General features: G+C 44.6%; 1 protein-coding gene across 18 annotated transcripts in view; it reads right to left on the reverse strand.

The window, feature by feature from the left end:
* Positions 1-18,656, reverse strand: part of FBXW4 (F-box and WD repeat domain containing 4) — an 82,914-nt gene that overhangs the window by 15,364 nt on the left and 48,894 nt on the right. The gene's annotated exons all lie outside the window — the stretch shown is intronic.

Genomic DNA, 18,656 nt, shown 5'->3' on the forward strand with positions numbered 1-18,656 from the left:
CAGGCTGACCCTGTTGCCCAGAGTGTCCCTTAGAGCCCTAAAAACCTCAACATATACAATCTGCAGAGTCTCACTTTAAACAGAGGCACAAGCCTGGTGTAAGGGATTCATGCAGTGGCCAGGCTGGCTGTAGTACTGGCCTAGAACTTGAACCTGTGAGCCAGAAAACTCTTTTGTTAGAGGATTTGGTAAGGTAGAGAGGGGAAGCCTTCAGGAAACCTGCGCTTGAAAACTTAAACAGCAAGCAAGAGAGTTGAAAGGAGTGGTGTTACTCAGGAGCCCTGGGGCAGGAATGGGCCATGTCCCTACATGTCTTTCATGGGGAGAAGGAAGACTGGACCTACTAATAACACATTAGCAATGTGAGGGAAACAGACCATCCACTGTGGCCCGGCCCAGCACCTGTGGCTCTCTGATCCCAAGCATGTCAGTGAGGAGATGGATTTCCACAGAGAGGGCCCTGGAGAAGCCAGTGGCTTTGGCTAGGGTGGGGAGGTTGGCCTGCCAGTTGCTGATGGGCGGATGTTAGGCAGGCACTGGCCAAACCACTGACTTACAATCAAAATTGTAAGGCAGGTGTCTGCTCTAACCCTAGGCTGATAAAAAGGCCATATGAGCGATCCTGGGCCTTTCATGACTCCAGCCAAGACTTCCTCCAGGGACATGCCCCATCATCCTAGCTTCTTCAAGGCTGCCAGCAGCCACTAAACTATAGAGTGGTTGTGCCAAACAGCCACTCCTGCCATGCCCCAAGTGACTGCCAGCCTGGGAAGCAGCCAGTGGATACTGAAGAATCAAACTACAAAGTTAGGAGGTGTTGCCCTCACCTCCCTCCCCCAACATTTTTCTCTTTAGGGTAATCCATTAATAACTAGTAAAGCCAATTACCTTGGGCTAGAAACATAATAGCCACTTGGAAATCATTCGAACAGGCAATTGGACTCTCCAGACTTGAGGAGTGGGGGCCAGGTGAAGGGCACCAGCATAGACACAGGCATCTCAAGAAGGCCTATGGCAGGCCTCTGACTGGCCACAGGCCTAAATTGGCATCAGGGTGATAGCATCAAGGTAAGTCAATAGAGGGAGAGGGGAGCAACCTGGAACTTTAATCCTGCTGGGAGGTTAGAGCTGTGGGAGTGGCAGGGATGAGGGTGGGGTGGTAATGCAAACCCACTTCCCAGGGACTCCTATCCTCCTCTATTCTGGCCCACCCACATCTGTCCCTGATCATTTGCTGCCAGGAGTGCCCCTCACCTGTCTCTATTAAAAAATATATATATATAGGGCTTTTTTTTTTTTTTTTTTAATAGAGACAGGGGTCTCACTATGTTACCCAGGCTGGTCTTGAACTCCTGGGCTCAAATGATCCACCTGCCTCAGCCTCCCAAAGTGCTAGGATTACAGGCATGAACCACTGGTGGCCAGCCTCCTGTGAAGAGCTTTCTTAACTGCCTGGGTGTGACATCCATAGATGTTTCTTTCTAAAAGCTGCCCTTTTCCCTCGCCTAACCACTGTGAATCAAGGAGGAAAAGAGGGAGAGAAAGTAGAGTATCTTCCTGGCACTGAGGAGGACCTAAGAGTTTAATCAAATTTAACACTCAGTAAAAAACCATCTGAACACTCAAGCAAATGTTGAGCAAACATTCATCAGGACTCATACCCAAACCACGGGGCTTGCCCAGGACTCCTGGGGGTCAGGCTGGCTGCAGACACAGTCCTGTACACCTTGAACTATTCCCCACTACTCGCAGCCATTCTTGCCCCTACCCTCTCCCTTATTCCCATGGTCATTAGGAATGATGAGGCAAAAGCTACAGATGAGCCACACTCAAAGTCAGAAGACGAGAAAGGGTATGCCCACGTGCAATCTCAGGGTACAACAGACACAGGGAGCAGAGGAAGAAGGAATTCACTACTCTCCAACACCCAAAGAGTGTGTCACATCCCACAAGGAGGCCACAAGATAGAAATTATTATTCCCATTGTGCAGACAGTGAATATAAAGCAAAGGCCAAGCTTCCATGAATGGACTTAAAATGCTATGGCTAAACACAGGACCTGTTACCCCCATATTCAGACTCCTCCCACGAGACTCATGGGATGAAGTGCTTTGAAAAGGGGCTGGTGGGGTGGGATCTGTGCATCACAGGCAGCCTCCCTGCCCTCAGTTCTCTAACCCAAACAAAATACCGTGCTCTGATAACCTGTTCAATTTGAATCCGCTAGACATCTTCAACCAGATTCTCGCCACATCCCTCAGCATGCTGGCTCCTGTGCTAGACATGTCAAAGGCTCTCAATAAATACTTGGAGGTTGAGGAAATGAAAACATGCACCATTCCCTCCATAGTCCTCCCAAGGGATTACTCAGTGAATTTTCTCCACTAAAGGCCTTTGCTGTAACTTCAGTTTGGGGTTTAAAACTGATGAAAAGCCAGCTCTGCTCAGAAAAGAAAGAAAATTCAAATGGCTTTTGCCCTCAGTCCCATCTCTTCCCTCAGGAGTATTCCAGGGACAAGGACATCAAATCTGTGCTCAACAGGCGGAGGCAAGAGCTGGTGGCTCCCCAGGTAGGCTGACCATCCTCCAAGTCCCTTCCATATTCATGGGACAAATGGCATTTTTGGTTTATCTTCCCATCTCCCCTTTGAGATCAGAACCCTTTAGAGGCTCTTGGGTACCGTAGTGCCTAGCACAGTGCCTGGCCCAGAGGAGGCACTCAAGACAAATTTGTGGAACTGAACTGAGAGGGCCTTGCAGAGCCCAAAGCGAGCATAGCTGGGAAATCTAGTCCTGTAGGATGTGAAGTTGGTCCCTCTGCTTCCTAAAGAAAGAATTCCCAAATATTAAAGGCTCAAACCTGAATGACACATGACACAGGCATACATTATTAGTGGAGTGAGAAGTCCCGTCTAAGCACCACAACCAGGTAAGAGATGAGAAGTACCAACACAGAATTTTTTTTTTTTTTTTTTTTTGAGACGGAGTTTCCATCCTGTTGCCTAGACTGGAGTGCAATGGCGCCCTCTCAGCTCACCGCAACCTCCACCTCCCAGGTTCAAATGATTCTCCTGTCTCAGCCTCCCAAGTAGCTGGGATTACAGGCATGTGCCACCACACCCAGCTAATTTTATATTTTTAGTAGAGACAGGGTTTCTCCATGTTGGTCAGGCTGGTGTCAAACTCCCGACTTCAGGTGATCCGCCCATCTTGGCCTCCCAAAGTGCTGGGATTATAGGCATGAGCCACCGCATCCAGCCCAACACCTAAAAATTAATGTTAAAACATACACACTCAGACACACTTGTATAAGTACACACATCCGGAGGGTCTAACAGTCATTCTGACTCCATAAGCTCTACTCTTTTGGGACCATTAGTTAAAAATTAATGTTAAAACATACACACTCAGACACACTTGTACAAGTACACACATCCTCTCTTAGCTGGAGGGTCTAACAGTCATTCTGACTCCATAAGTTCTACTCTTTTGGGACCAGAAAGCCCTTACCAGAAGCCAGCCTTCTACAATTTCTCACCCTGCCCCAGACCTTAACCAGATCTTCAACCTGCCTTACTTATCTCCCGGCCCTAGCTCAGGCAAAGCTGGCATCGTACAGACTGTCCTCAGACTCAAGAAGCAGACATCATCGGAGCTGCCTCACCAGAGGAAGATGTCAGGGAATTAAGGCTTGCGTATTCAAGTTGAGAAACTAAAAATAACAAGACATAGAAAAGAGGAGGGCAAAGTTAGAAGGGAAATTAGTTGGGCATGGGCAGTCTGAAAGGCAGGTAGATTCTTGCTGCTTCTGTATTAGTTTAGGCCCTCTTAAAGAATAACACTAGTAATTGACTGAGCACTTACTATGTACCAGGTGCTGAGCACATGTTTCAAAAGCATTAACCTATCTAATCTTCATAACACTATGCAGTGGGTGCCACTTTTCATTCATTCATTCATTCATTTATATTTTTTGAGACAGAGTCTCTGTTGCCCAGGCTGAAGTACAGTGGCTTCATCTAGGCTCATTGCAACTTCTGCCTCCCAGGTTCAAGCAATTCTCCTGCCTCAGAGCCCACCTAGTAGCTGGGATTACAGGTGCGTGCCACCATGCCCAGCTATTTATGTGCTTTTAGTAAAGACAGGGTTTCCTCCTGTTGACCAGGCTGGTCTCAAACTCCTGATCTCACATGATCCACCCACGTTGGCCTCCCAAAGTGCTGGAATTGCAGGCATTAGCCACCATGCCCAGCCCCACTTTCCCTATTTTATAGATGAGGAGACTGAGGCTCTGAGAGGTAATTAATTTGCTCTAGCTCACACAGGTAGCAACTAGTGGACTGGATTTGGAACCCAGTCGGTCTTGATTCCAGGCCCAAGTTATTATATCACCCCTCAACCATAAGCTCTCATTTGGGCTACATTTCAAGAGTTAGTCTTGTTTGAATCTTCAGCATCAAGTATAATGCCTGACACATACTAAAAACTCAATGGTTATTGAATGAATGAATGACAAATGAACAAATGACTCCACCTGGAAGAAGAAAGCAGCAACTGAGTGGCTCTGAGGCAGGGCAGCAGAAGTGGCGTGCTCAGCAGCTGTGCCCCGTGGCTGGCCTAGAGCCGCCCAGCTGGCCCAGGCCCCAGCAGCCTCTGAGCCTGCGCTGACACACTTTGGCAAGGGAGGCCACCAGAGCTGTCACATCATTCACCAACATGCCCATCAAGTGTATTCAGTTCTCTTCAACCCGCATTGGCATTTTAATTACTGTTGGGTAAACTAATTTGTACAAATGAAGGCCAGGCTGCCTAATAGAATATGCAAGCTCTCTGACCTCTGACAGGCACTGACACGAGATACAAAGGCAGCTGAGGAAGGCTTTTTATCTGAGCCTTATTACTCTCTATTACTCCAATTAGTCAGGCTCCAGTGCTCCTAATTGGAGGAAAAATTGCAATTAAATCAATTTTTGATGGGCTGCAAGTGGGCTTCCGAACCGCCCTGCTTGTGAAACACTGATATTATAGCAGCAAAGGTCACAGGCCTCATCGGCACCTGGGGGCCCCCCTGATTTCCCTTGGTCCCCTCCTTAAATACCTCAAGGAAACCCCTGCCCCTCCATTGGCTCAGCCATCAAGGGTAGGAAGGAGGGAGTCATTAGAACATGTCAGGTCTCATTGCTGCTGCCGCCATCTGCTAACCTCCGCCACTGACATCATTACAGCGGTAAGTCCCAAAGCATGCATACAGTGCGAAGGTCACACAAACTCACTCGGTGAGGGGAAGGCAGGAGCATAGCTGCAGTGACAGCACTGTGAGGGAGGGACCAGTGGAGTGGGAACAGAGGAGGTCAACAGAAGTCAGGAAGGGGAAAGACACAGGCAGGGACAGGTGAAAGTGTGAGACAACCAGTTCCTAGGATCCAGCCAACAGGGCACCCTGGGTCACCAAAGGGATAGGGAAATAGATGTAATGGGAAGGGGATAAAAAGAGACAAATCTTGTTCTCTGTCCAGCAAACATCCCACCTTGCAGGTGGAGAAACAGCCACCTGAATGCTCTCTAGAGTGCAGCTCCAGAAGGCTGCTTGAGTCACATCTGTGATGAGTGGACAGGGCCATGCTTGTGGGGCCTGCCATCCACAGTGACGTCTGTTTAGAAAGGAGGAAGGGAGGCCCTAGGACCGAAGCTGCAAGACCAGGCAGAGGAAGGTAAACACTGTTTTTTTCATCAAACTAAAGCCAAATAAGAACAAGACGCCTAGTTGAAGCTTGAATGAATAAAGTTTAAAGCAAATACAAAGAAGTTCCATTTCACACAGCAACTGGCATACCATGACTTCAAAGAGACGGTGCAGACGAAAAATTTAAATTCAGAAGCTTATCCAACTTCATGGATGACTGAACCATAATGGGTTAATAAGGAAAGGAGGATAGGCCTTGACTTCAAGGGGTCAAGACCAAAGCATGTTAAATAAATGATGGTCCATCTACTTAATGGAATATTATACAGTCATTTTAAATGATATTCCCAAATAATACAAGCAAAATACTTATGATATCCTATTATAAGAGAAAAAAGCAGAGTACAAACAGCACTGTTACAACTATTCAAAAAAAACAAAGAGCGTATGCAGAGAAAAGGAAACTAAAACGTTAAAAAGTGACTGTGTTTGGGCAGCAGACTGATAAGCAATTCTTTCTTTTAAATTTTCTTCATTTTCCAAATATTTAATGAGTATGTGCTATTTTTTTAAGGGAAAAACACATTATTTACATTTTATAAGAGAAAGGCAACATAACTAAACACTCCTGTCCATGACTCAGGGCCAGGGGCAGGCAACCTGAAGGAGAGGACCTGCTACAGCGACAGCTAGTGTTAGCAACCATGGCCCTGGCACCCCTTGCACTGAAGTGATGGGACTGAGCAGTAGCTCAAGGTTAGGCCAAGAAGCCCCAGATCAGAAGGGAGGTGCACCAATGGCCTCTTTCTCCCAAATAGGCAGTGGCCACTAGGGAGCAAGACTGACTCCAGACTCCCACAGCTGGTGGAGGTCTGGAACACCTCTCCCAGTACAAATAAAGGCCAGCAAAGCAGAGTTTCTGCGGCCAGTGGAGGAGTGCGGTCCCACAGCCAGAGAATGCCTACAGAGAAATACAAAATGATTATTCTCTATTTTAACCAAGGGCACAAGGTCAGCCTAACCAAGGATAGGAGAGCCTGGCCCAGGCTAGACAAAAGGAAGCCTGAGGTATGCACTCACTTCACTCAGGAATCCGAGGCTTAGAAACTTGAGCAATGGAAGCACAGAATTAACAGAGAGGGGAAAAAAAATAAGAAAATAAAAAACAAAAACTCTCAGTACAGTGAAATAACCTATGTTCATTCAACCAATTGAATTTAACAAGGTGCTGTGAGCTGCAGGGATAAGTTTCTAAACTATATTTCCATCTACATGGCCCCCAAACATAAACAACTGCTCCGTGTGCTCCTAAAAGAAATGACATGTTCACGGTGCTAAAGCAAAAACTTACCGGTTCAGACTTCCTGAGAAATGATGATACAATATTCACAAAACGAGATACCCAATAAGAAGCATTCAAAAAGACGAGCTATACATGGCAATTACTTGCAGACAACGTGATTGTCTACCTAGAAAACCCAAAAGACTCAACCAAAGAACTACCACAAGTAATACCAGGGTTGGATGAGGTAGCTGGCATGCTGCATGCAACAGTGGAAAGGGGTGCAGGTGTGGGCCCCTGGCCCTGCCACCTAGTAATCATGGGATCCAGAGTGAGTTACTCAACCTCTCTACAGCCCTGTTTCTTCTTCATAAGACAGAAATAGTAATGGTACGTAGGCACTGGCTTGTTATAAAAATTATACGGGAAAAGATGCTTAGAACAGTATATAGCATGTAGCACACACTCATGGATGTTAGCTATTATTATATACAGGCAATAACCAAGTGTTATTATATACCAGCAATAACCAATTATAACCAAAATGTAATTTAAAACCCAGGCTGGGCATGGTGGCTTATGCTTGTAATCCCAGCACTTTGGGAGGTGTGGATGGATCACTTGAGGTCAGGAGTTTGAGACCAGCCTGGTCCAACATGGTGTAACTCTGTCTCTACTAAAAAATAAATAAATAAATAAATAAATAAATAAATAAATATTAGCTGGGTGATTAGGTAGCAGGCACCTGTGATCCCAGCTACTCAGGAGGCTGAGGCAGGAGAACTGCTTGAACCTGGGAGGTAGAGGTTGCAGTGAACTGAGATCGTACCACTGCACTCCAGCCTGGGCAACAGATTGAAACTCCATCTCAAAAAATAAATAAATGAAATAAAAATCCATTAACGAAAAGAATTTAAAAACTGTACAATATCTAAGAATAAAACTAGGGCCAGGCACGGTGGTTCACACCTGTAATCCCAGCACTTTGGGAGGCCAAGGCAGGAGGATCATGAAGTCAGTAGTTCGAGAACAGCCTGACCAACATGGTGAAACCCTGTCTCTACTAAAAGTATAAAAATTAGCTGGGCATGGTGGCGCATGCCTGTAATCCCAGTTACTCAGGAGGCTGAGGCAGGAGAATCGCTTGAACTCAGGAGGCAGAGGTTGCACTGGGCCACGATCAAGTAACTGCACTCCAGCCTGGATGACAGAGCAAGACTCTGTCTCAAAAATAAATAAATAAATCTAACAACAACAACAAAAAAAGAGAAAATGAACAAATAAACAAAAATCACTAGAAAAGATCCATATAAAAATATAAAACTTCCTTTAATCCCAGTACTTTGGGAGGCTGAGGTGGGCAGATCATCTGAGGTCACGAGTTGGAGACCAGTCTGACAAACATGGAGAAACCCCATCTCTACTAAAAATATAAAATTAGCCAGGCATAGTGGCACATGCCTGTAATCCCAGCTACTCAGGAGGCTGAGGCAGGAGAATCGCTTGAACCTGGGAGGTGGAGGTTGTGGTGAGCCGAGATCACGCCATTGCACTCCAGCCTGGCAACAAGAGCAAAACTCTGTCTCAAAAAACAAATTAATTAATTAATTTGAAAAATCAAATAAAATAAAACTTTACTAAAGGACATAGAATTGTTGAATAAATTTAAAAACATCATGCTCCCAGATGGGAAGTCTTGATTATAAAACTGTCAGTTCTCCCCAATTAATCTATACATTCAATACAGTCGCATCTACACAAGATTTTTACTTAATCAATTTATTCTAAAATTCATCTGAAGAAGAAAAACACCAGAATAACCCAGAAATCTCTGAAGAAGAACAACAAGAAAGAAGTTGTTCTACCAGATCAAAACATACTTTGTGTAAAGCTATAGTATGATATTCATGCTAAAATAGGTGAAGAGATCAGTGGATCAGAATAAAGAATCCAAAGCCACAGCTATCTACTTGTAGAGAATCAGTAGATCCTAAGTGTGGTCTTTAAAGAGAGCAGATAAAGAATGAACTAATCGATACATGGTATACGGTCCATTGGATACACATTTGGGAAAAAAAAATTGGAGCCCTACCTCCCAGCAGACATCAGTCCCAGATGGATTAAGGAGATAAACATTTTTAAACTGTATGAAAACCCATAAAGGTCTAAGAAAAAAACATAGGAAAATCATTTGATAATCTTCAAAGACATTCTTAAGACAAACAAAATTCTGAAGCCATGAAGGTAATGATTAGACAGACCTAACTACAAATAAGAAAAACTTCTACACAACAGAAGACATCATAAACAATAAGCTGAAAGGAATCACCATATATAGCAGCGATCTCCAACCCCTGGGCCACAGACCTGTACCAGTCCACGACCAGGACGCACAACAGAAGGTGAGTGGTGGGCAAGCAAGCTTCAACTCAATTTAGAGCCGCTCCCCATCACTGGCATTACCACCTTGAGCTCCGCCTCCTGTCAGATCAGGGGCAGCAGTAGATTCTCACAGGAGCACAAACCCTATTGTAAACTGTACATGTGAGGGATCTAGGCTGTGGCTCCTTATGAGAATCCAATGCCTGAGGATTTGTTACTGTCTCCCATCACCCCCAGATGAGACCATCTAGTTGCATGAAAACAAGCCGAAGTCTCCCACTGATTCTACATGATGGTGAGTTGTATAATTATTTTATTATATATTACAATGTAATAATAATAGAAATAAAGTGCATAATAAATGAAATGTACTTGAATCACCCTGAACTCTGACCCGCCTGTGCTCCCAGCCCCCACACTATGGAAAAATTGAAAACTGTCTTCCATGAAACCAGTCCCTGGTGCCAAATAGGTTAGGGACTGTTGATATATAGTCAAAAGATTAATCCTGAGAATATTAAAAGAGGTGAGGGGAGGCCAGGAGTGGTGGCTCATGCCTGTAATCTCAGCATTTTGGGAGGCCAAGGCAGGCAGATCACTTGAGCCCAGGAGTTCAAGACCAGCCTGGGCAACAAAGTAAGACCCCGTCTTTACAAAAAATGAAAAAAGTTAGCCAAGTGTGGTGGCATGCACCTTTGGTCCCAACTACAGGGGAGGTTGAGGTGAGAGGATCCAATCCCTTGGGCCCAGGAGGTCAAGGCTGCAGTGAGTTATGATTGCACCACTACACTCCAACCTGGGCAACAGAGCAAGACCTGTCTCAGAATAAAAAAAAAGAGAGAGAGATGGAGGGGCACCCCTCCAGCATCCAGCCTTGGAGCCCGCTTCCTCCCTTCCCTGAGGGGGAAAAAAAGATCTTATAAGTCACAGGAAAAAAGATAGATAAATGAGTGAAAACTTGAACAAGTAATTTATAGAAAAAATATACATGGCCAAATAACATAGGAAATAACATTAAACCTCTAAAAGAATTGCAAATTAGGCCGTGGGTGATGGTTCACACCTGTAATCCCAGCACTTTGGAAGGCTGAGGTGGGCAGATCACTTGAGGTCAGAAGTTCAAGGCCAACCTGATGAAACCCCATCTCTACTAAAAATACAAAAAAGAAAAGTAAATGGGCGTGGTAATGTGAACCTGTAATCCTAGCTACTCAGGTGGCTGAGACAAGAGAATCACTTGAACCCAGGAAGCAGAGGTTGAAGTAAGCCCAGATTGAGATCGAACCACTGCACTCCAGCTGGGTGACAGATGGAGATTCTGTCTCAAAAAAAAGAACCAAAAAAACAAAACAAAACAAAAAAGAACTGCAAATTACAGAAACAACAACACAATTACCAACATATATAGTATTTAGTGTGTCAAGTGCTGTTTTAAGCAATTTCTATCAGTTAGTTCACTTAACCCTCAAGGCATTCCTACATATTTGATAATATTTTTCTAGGTATGATAATGGTATTATAATTACTTTTTTTGTGAGACAATGTCTCATTCTTGTTGCCCAGGTTGGAGTGCAATGGCAAGATCTTGGCTCACTACAACCTCTACCTCCCGGGTTCAAGTGATTTTCCTGACCCAGCCTCCTGAGTAGCTGAGTACAGGTGCCCACCACCATGTCTGGCTAATTTTTTGTGTTTTTAGTAGAGACAGGGTTTCACCGTGTTGATCAGGCTGGTCTCGAACTCCTGACCTCAGGTGATCCACCTGCCTCAGCCTCCCAAAGTGCTGGGATTATAGGTGTGAGCCACCACACTCAGCCTATTATTATATTTTAAAAGCATCACCATCTTTTAGAGTACATACTGAAATATTTACAGATGAAATTATATGTCTGATAGTTGCTTCAAAATAATATGGGAAAGGAAAGTGTATAGGAATTAATGGAGCAAGGTTAGCCAAGAGTTGGTAACTATTCTACTTTTGTATATTTTTAAACTTTCCATTATAAAAACGTTTTTATAAAACTATGAGCTAGGCATGGTGGCTCATGCCTGTAATCCCAGCACTTTGGGAGGCTGAGGCAGGTAGATCACTTGAGGCTAGGAGTTCAAAACCAGACTGGCCAACATGGTGAAACCCCATCTCTACTAAAAATACAAAAATTAATCAGGTGTGGTGGTGCGTGCCTATAATCCCATCTACTTATGAGGCTGATGCATGAGAATCGCAGGAGGCAGAGGTTGCAGGGAACCAAGATCACGTGAACCACTGTACTTCAGCCTGGATGACAGAGCAAGATCCTGTCTCAAAAACAAAAACAAAAAAGTCACTATGAGGTTTGTACAGCCAAAATTATCTCTTTTTACAGATAAGGAAATTGAGGAATAGAGAGGTTAGGTAACTCACCAAAATCACATGGCTAGTAGGAAAGGGATGCATGATTTGACCCCAGCCATGTCAAGCTGCAAAGTCCATCCTTAAGCACAATTTTATACTCACTCCCCAAATCAGATATCATTTTTACCTTATCAGAGTGGCAAAATTTTTCAAAAAACAGGTATTACCCAGGACTGATAAGAGGAAATGGGTAATTGTACACACTGTTTGTGGGTACAGAACCTGATATGGTCTAACTGGAGGGCAATGTGGCGGTATATAAAAACTTTTCCCGCGCCTCCTCCTCAATCCAGCGTGTTCTTTCTAAGTGTCTTTCCTAGAAAGATACCTGACCATATGTAAAAATAGGCAAGGATGCAGATGTTTCCGAAAGGACTGTTAGCAAGACACTGGAAACAACCTACGTGTCCATCAGTGGAAGGACAGTTACAAACTAGTTTGTAAGGCATGGAACTAGAATGCTGCAGTCAAAAAGCACATGGTAGAATGACGTGCCCTGACATGAAAGGACCTCCAAGCCACATAGGGAGATGAAAAATTCAAGCTGCAGAATAAATGTATAATGTGAGCCTAAAACAAAGCAGAACCATATATCTGTATATGTACACATATTGATGAAACTATATGGTATCTACTATATGCTTCAAATGAAAAGATCCTGAATAACATTTAAAATACATAGAATATAAAGGAAAAAAATCTCCTTTATATTTTATGTATTTTATATTGTTTGAATTTTTACAATTAAAACATATTTATACATCATTTAGGTAGAAAACAACAAAATAGAAATTGAGAAAAGGAGAATGGTAATTAAAATATTCATTTTGTTGGGAGGCTGAGGCGGGTGGATCATGAGGTCAACATGGTGAAACCCCGTCTCTACTAAAAATACAAAAAATTAGCTGGGCATGGTGGCGCATGCCTGTAATCCCAGCTACTCGGGAGGCTGAGGCAGGAGAATTGCCTGAACCCAGGAGTAGGAGGTTGCAGTGAGCCGAGATCGCGCCATTGCACTCCAGCCTGGGTAACAAGAGCAAAACTCCGTCTCAATTAAAATAAAGAAAAAAAAAATATTCATTTTGAAGTTACCTGAAAGATGGGTTGCATATCAGTGGCACACTAAATTAAATGTGATTCTGATTATTGCAAAAACTACACAATATATTACTCCTGGATGGAGTAATATAGGCTCCATCCAGGAACTGACAGAAACCCTTTACCTGGATGGCTTTCTAAGTGGTGAAGGCCTGGGAACAGCTGCCTCTGAGAATTCCACAGTTTCCCTGCAGCTCTGACAGTGCTTTCCCCTAAACTTCTGCTTCATAATCACTCTCTTTGTAAAGAGATGCTATGCATCATCAGTTATAAACAGCAGGACTACAGAAGTAGGATCCATGACAACAAGACCTACTGTATCTATGTACATAATAGGTAAAGCCTATCCCTCAAGAAAGGAGTGCTCTATTTGTAGAGGAGTGCCAGCAGCAAGCCCTGGTGGACGTGTCAACTCCCTGCAGTCTAATCCCAAATCATGCAGCCCGCTAGTCATTTTCCTTTGGAGGAAGCCTGGGCAGGCCAGAATTGTGCCATCCTAGGATTTGGCTCCAGTCTCTCTCTGCCCCATTGGGAGGGTGCTAGGCCACCGTTCATTCATACAACCTCAGGTGTCCGCAACCAGGGTATTACTCTGTGCATATCACATTAGAAGATGGTGGGTTTTGCTAAAGGCACCATCAACAGCTTACAGAGGAGGAATCCTTAATTTGCTGACTAGTAATGAAGTGAGGGGGAGGACGTCAAAGGCTGTACAACAGTTCCTTTCGGACTCTTTGTTTAAGAGCTAGTAGCCAAGGTCTCTGAGTTCAGTCACCATTCACATAGACACTTTGGGATTGGACATCATGGAGTAATTTGGCCTTTATGAAAATAGTAGACACCTATTGTTCTGAGTGCCCTACATTCTCCCTCTATACATGTGATTCCTGAGAGATCCACAATGTTCTTACATGACTTTCCCTCCCTGGCCACAGTTGGGCAATCAAGAGATGGGCAGCTGACCCAAAACAGGCCTGGGATTTTTGAAAGCCAGTCACTCTCTCTGATTTAAGCAATGAACTGCCAAACTCAGGAGCTCTTTCATGGAATAAGCTGGTCATCTTGGGGAAACGAAGGAGCTAAGAACCAGAAAGAGATGAGCACTCAAAAAGAATAAAGCTGTGGCAGCACTGTGGCCTCTGGGTCCAGCTAGTCCCAAGGCCACTGTATTCAGTTCTGCCTTTGGCTTGGTTTTTCACCTTTTCCCTTAGATTTCATGAGCCAAATATTCCGTTTTATTTATGTGAATTTGAATTTGGTTTCTGTCACTTACAATAAATGTGTCCTGAGTAATATAGAGCCTCTGTTCAGTAACTGCTGGGCTTCTCACCCAAATGAATGTCTTCACTGAGAGATGAGCAAAGGGCTTTGCCAGGCATCTACTGGACACCTTGGTGCCTAAGAACAGATACTTCAACCACAGAATTAATACCTCGTGGGTCTTCTAGGAGAGCAGATGAAACAGAACCACCCAGGCTGGGCTGGAACTTCAGAAAGGAGAGGAGGTGTTCTCTTATACCTCAAGAACAGTGCCAGGGAAAATCTACCTGCCCACTCCCAGTAGGCGGTGAGGAGATGGTCTGGACAACAGAAAATAAGAAGGATGCTGCTTGAGCGATGGAAGTATAGTCTCCAAGGGACAAGTCCCTGATCGTCAGAGATTTGGTCCATTGAATCCCTTTTTATGGACTAATGAGACTGAATGTTCTACTGGAAACCACATGACTCATTCTAATGGGACAGAGTTGTTTGGTTTACTCTCAAATTTTATTTTATCTAATCTAATCTTACTTTACTTTATTTTGAGACAGTCTTGCTCTGTTGCCCACAGGCTGGAGTGCAACCTCCACTTCCTGGGTTCAAGCGATTCTTGTGCCTCAGCCTCCCAAATAGATGGGATTACAGGCATGTGCTACCATGTCCAGCTACCTTTTCTTTTTTTTTTTTTTTTCTTTTTTTTTTAGTAGAGATAGGGTTTTGCTGTATTGGTCTCAAATGGCGTGGAACTCCTGGCTGGTCTCAAACTCCTAGCCTCAAGTGATCCACCTGCCTTGGCCTCCCAAAGTATTGAGATTATAGGTGTGAGCCATCCTGCCCAACCTAGACCCTTCCATTTTTAACAGCCATAGTGCCAGGCATCTGAGAGATAGATAATTTATATATTTTTTCCATGTATTCATCTAATTTTAATTAAAAGCATGCACGATTGGATAGGAGAACGTTTGAGGAAGAAAAAAAGAAAACAAAAAGCATGCATAAAATAATTAAGATGGTGATGTTAAACAAAGCGGTTAATTTTACTATTTTTTTCTATGTTTATCTTTGAAAATTTTCAAAATGAAAGTTAAAAAATATACATCCACAATTAAAACCAACTGACTGTGATCTTTCTTTGTAACCCCAAGCAACGCCTTTGTTACAACTTCTTTTATCTCTTCTCCACCCTGACCTGGTGGAGAAGACCCAAAAACCAAGGGAAAAATAAATCTGACTATAGAAGCAAACTCAAATATTCTACTTCTGAATCCCTCTGAGTGACACGTGCACACAAACACAAAACACAAGAGGAACCAAACAGAAAATTCACATAGTGCATGTAAGATTTTTTCTCAAAAAACAAAAACAAAACAACATACACCTTAAGTATGTCCCCCCCAAAACCCTCTCACTCTCTTTTTTTAAATGAACCTGGCCCCAGATCAGAAAGACATTTGAAGTTGTAAATCAGAAATTAAGTATGAGGAAACCAAAGCTTATTTATGGAAAATCACATTATAGTATATAATACATAATATATCATATAAAAACTCTATAAACATATCACTATATAATACATCAATAGACACACATGTGGCAGGGCATGGTGGTTCATGCCTGTAATCACAGCACTTTGGGAGGCCGAGGCAGGTGGCTCACCTGAGGTCAGGAGTTTGAGACCAGTCTGACCAACATGGTGAAACCCATCTCTACTAAAATTACAAAATTATCCAGGCGACGTGACACATGCCTATAATCCCAAATGCTTGGGAGGCTAAGGCAGGAGAATCGCTTGAACCTTGGAGGCAGAGGTTGCAGTGAGCTGAGATTGTGCCATTGCACTTGAGCTTAGGCAACAGAGTGAGATTCCACCTCAAAAAAATAAAATAGACACACATGTGTATGTGTTTAGGGTATATATCTACAAATATATACACATTTAAAAACTAAAGCAAAACACAAGTGGCCAGGCACAGTGGCTTATGTCTATAATCCTAGCATTTTGGGAGGCTGAAGTGGGAGGACTACTTGACGTGAAGAGTTCGAGACCAACCTGGCCAACATGGCAAGACCCTATCTATTTTTTTAAATTAAGAAAAAGTAAGTATCTGAGCCTCAGGTTCCTCTAAAGCCCCATCTCCTTAAAGGCAGGCACCGTGCAGAGCCTGCCACAGTGAGTTGCCCCTTCCTGCTCCTCTTCAGGCTATGATACCACTTTAGGGCCTCCAAGTTCCAAGCAGCTCTTGCTCTCTATAAGACCTCCCTGCCATGCTCCTGCTCAGGACTTTGTCAACAGCCCACACACCACCCCACTGCCAGTCTGTAGGCACCAAATTCTACCTCCTAAGCCTCCTTGGTAGGCAAATAACAGAGCATATTTGCTTTCTGGGAAAAGTCTGCCCCTCGATGTTTAATTTCACCTCTTTGGAACACTGGAATAAAGGCCAAACACATCATGAGCCACAGGGAAGCACTGGGGCCAGGGCAGTGCCTGAATCAATGCCATGCCCACCATCAGTGCCACCAGGCCCTCCTTTAAAGTGCCAAGATTTAGGGCAGGGCTGGGCGTGATGCCTACACTATCTGTGATCTGGGAGTATGCAAATACATACATATCTATAAACTACCAAATTATAGACTACTAATGCACAGATCAACTTCCCTCCCTGCCATCCTCCTCAAATAATATAAGATCACCATATCTTTCCAACTTGTGTTACTCCTTAGAAACAGGAGAAGCCAGGGCTTTGCCAACAGGAGACTCTCATGAGCCACATCAGCCAAACTAGAGACCAAGAAGGCATGTGTCAGCCCAGGCCACTGATTTCTTTACTGCTGAGTTTCCACAGCTCACCTCATCCAAACAACATGGAGCAAGACTGGAAAGATTAGCGTGTCCACCCTTCAACTCTCCACACATCACTCCTAGCCCAGGACCAGTAGGTGGCTGATGGCCATTCAGCCTTCAGTTGCCAACTGTCCAAGGCAGAAAGCTGTGCTGTGGCTCAACTCCCAGGTGCTGGGATTTGGCTCCTGGGAAGAGAGAGAACATGGGCCCAGGCACAGCCTTGGGAAGAGGTACATGCCCCCTGGGTTGTCCTGCCCTTGCCATCCTTTGCTGAGAAGGCACACACACACATACATGCAGCCTTGTTTGCTCCCTTCGTTAAGGGGCACCCAGGATGCCACATGCATATGCACGCACTGCATTGTATCTCCACTTGTGCCGAGGAGCAGATAGCGGTCTGTGGGCACACATGTCTCACGCAAAGAGACTCCACACAGATCCTGTAGGGATCTCTTGACCCAAACTCACTGGGCAGTTGTGATTTTGCACTAGCCCAGGTGTTAAGCCCCTGCAGTTTTCTCCCCCTTCGGCCAGTCTCTGTCCCTCCTTCTTCCCTCCCACGGTAAGTGCTTTCAGGCCACACAATGAGTGGAAGGAGGAGGAACACTTCTATTGAGGAAGGCGTTTTGTTGTTTCATCCCTGGGGTAGGGAAGTGGGGGGGGCCCACAAAATTTCTAATAAGCAGTTTCTCTCCTCAAAGCTAAAATGATTTTCTTTAATTGCTTGGTGGGAACAGTTTATTGTGGGGGTCTTTGCCCTCCCCCCAAAGCTTAATTGACTTACTGAAGTTTAACAGGGGCTTTCACCTGGAGAGACCGCAATTATTCCCCCCATCCCACATTCGTACCTGGGCTCTCCCCGCAGGGGGCCTTTGTTCCCCCTAAATACAGCAGTGACACAAATGTCCTCAGCAGCAGGGGAACCCAGGCAAGTGGTAATTTTCAGCCCAACTCAATTAGCTGAAGGCTTTTCAGCCTTCCCAGTGAATGGTGGGGAAACTTTGGCATGTGGGAACGGTGAGCTGGGGCTGCTCTGTGCAAGTCAAACAAAAGAGGACTCTGAATTGGGCCCTGTGGTGAGCCAGAGCAGGACTGATGGGGGCAGCTGGGACTAGGGCCTGGACAAGGGAAAGAAGGTACTGCCATCTATTACCTACAATGTCATCCTCCTAGTCTGCATCTTCCAATCAGGGTCAGTAGGCCAAACAGCTTTCTGGAAGTGGAGACACTCAAGACAATTGACTTGTACTTAGCACCACAGCTCTGCATTTATGAAGCAAGGAATAGGAAAATGATGTCGAATTGAACTTTAGCAGCCATGGACCAAGGGAGGTGGTTAAGCAGCAGGGTGGCCACAGTGCTGAATTGGCTCAGCTCTTCCCAGAGGGCCTGGGGCTGGAGCTCACATCATATTTTGGGCCTTCACAGGCAACTCAGAGTCAGGAAGCTTCAGGAAAAAGATTCTCTGGGGAATGCAGAGAGAGAGAGACTCAGGGGACTCCTATGGCATTTTATTGCTGCCATCGCAGCAGTTCTACCACCCAGTGCTGAACAGAGGAAAGAGTCCTCTGCTTAGAGGTAGCTTCAAAGATAGGGAGCCTCAGAATGGGAACAGCACATGGCTTATCTAGGGTGAATGCAGAGGTGTACAAAGGCTGGAATGTGGCTCCAGCAGTGAAAGTAACTTCAGAGTCAATAGCAAGCAAGCCTC

The sequence above is a fragment of the Callithrix jacchus genome, chromosome 12, assembly GCF_049354715.1.
Source record: "Callithrix jacchus isolate 240 chromosome 12, calJac240_pri, whole genome shotgun sequence".
In the NCBI taxonomy this organism is placed as follows: Eukaryota; Metazoa; Chordata; class Mammalia; order Primates; family Cebidae; genus Callithrix; species Callithrix jacchus.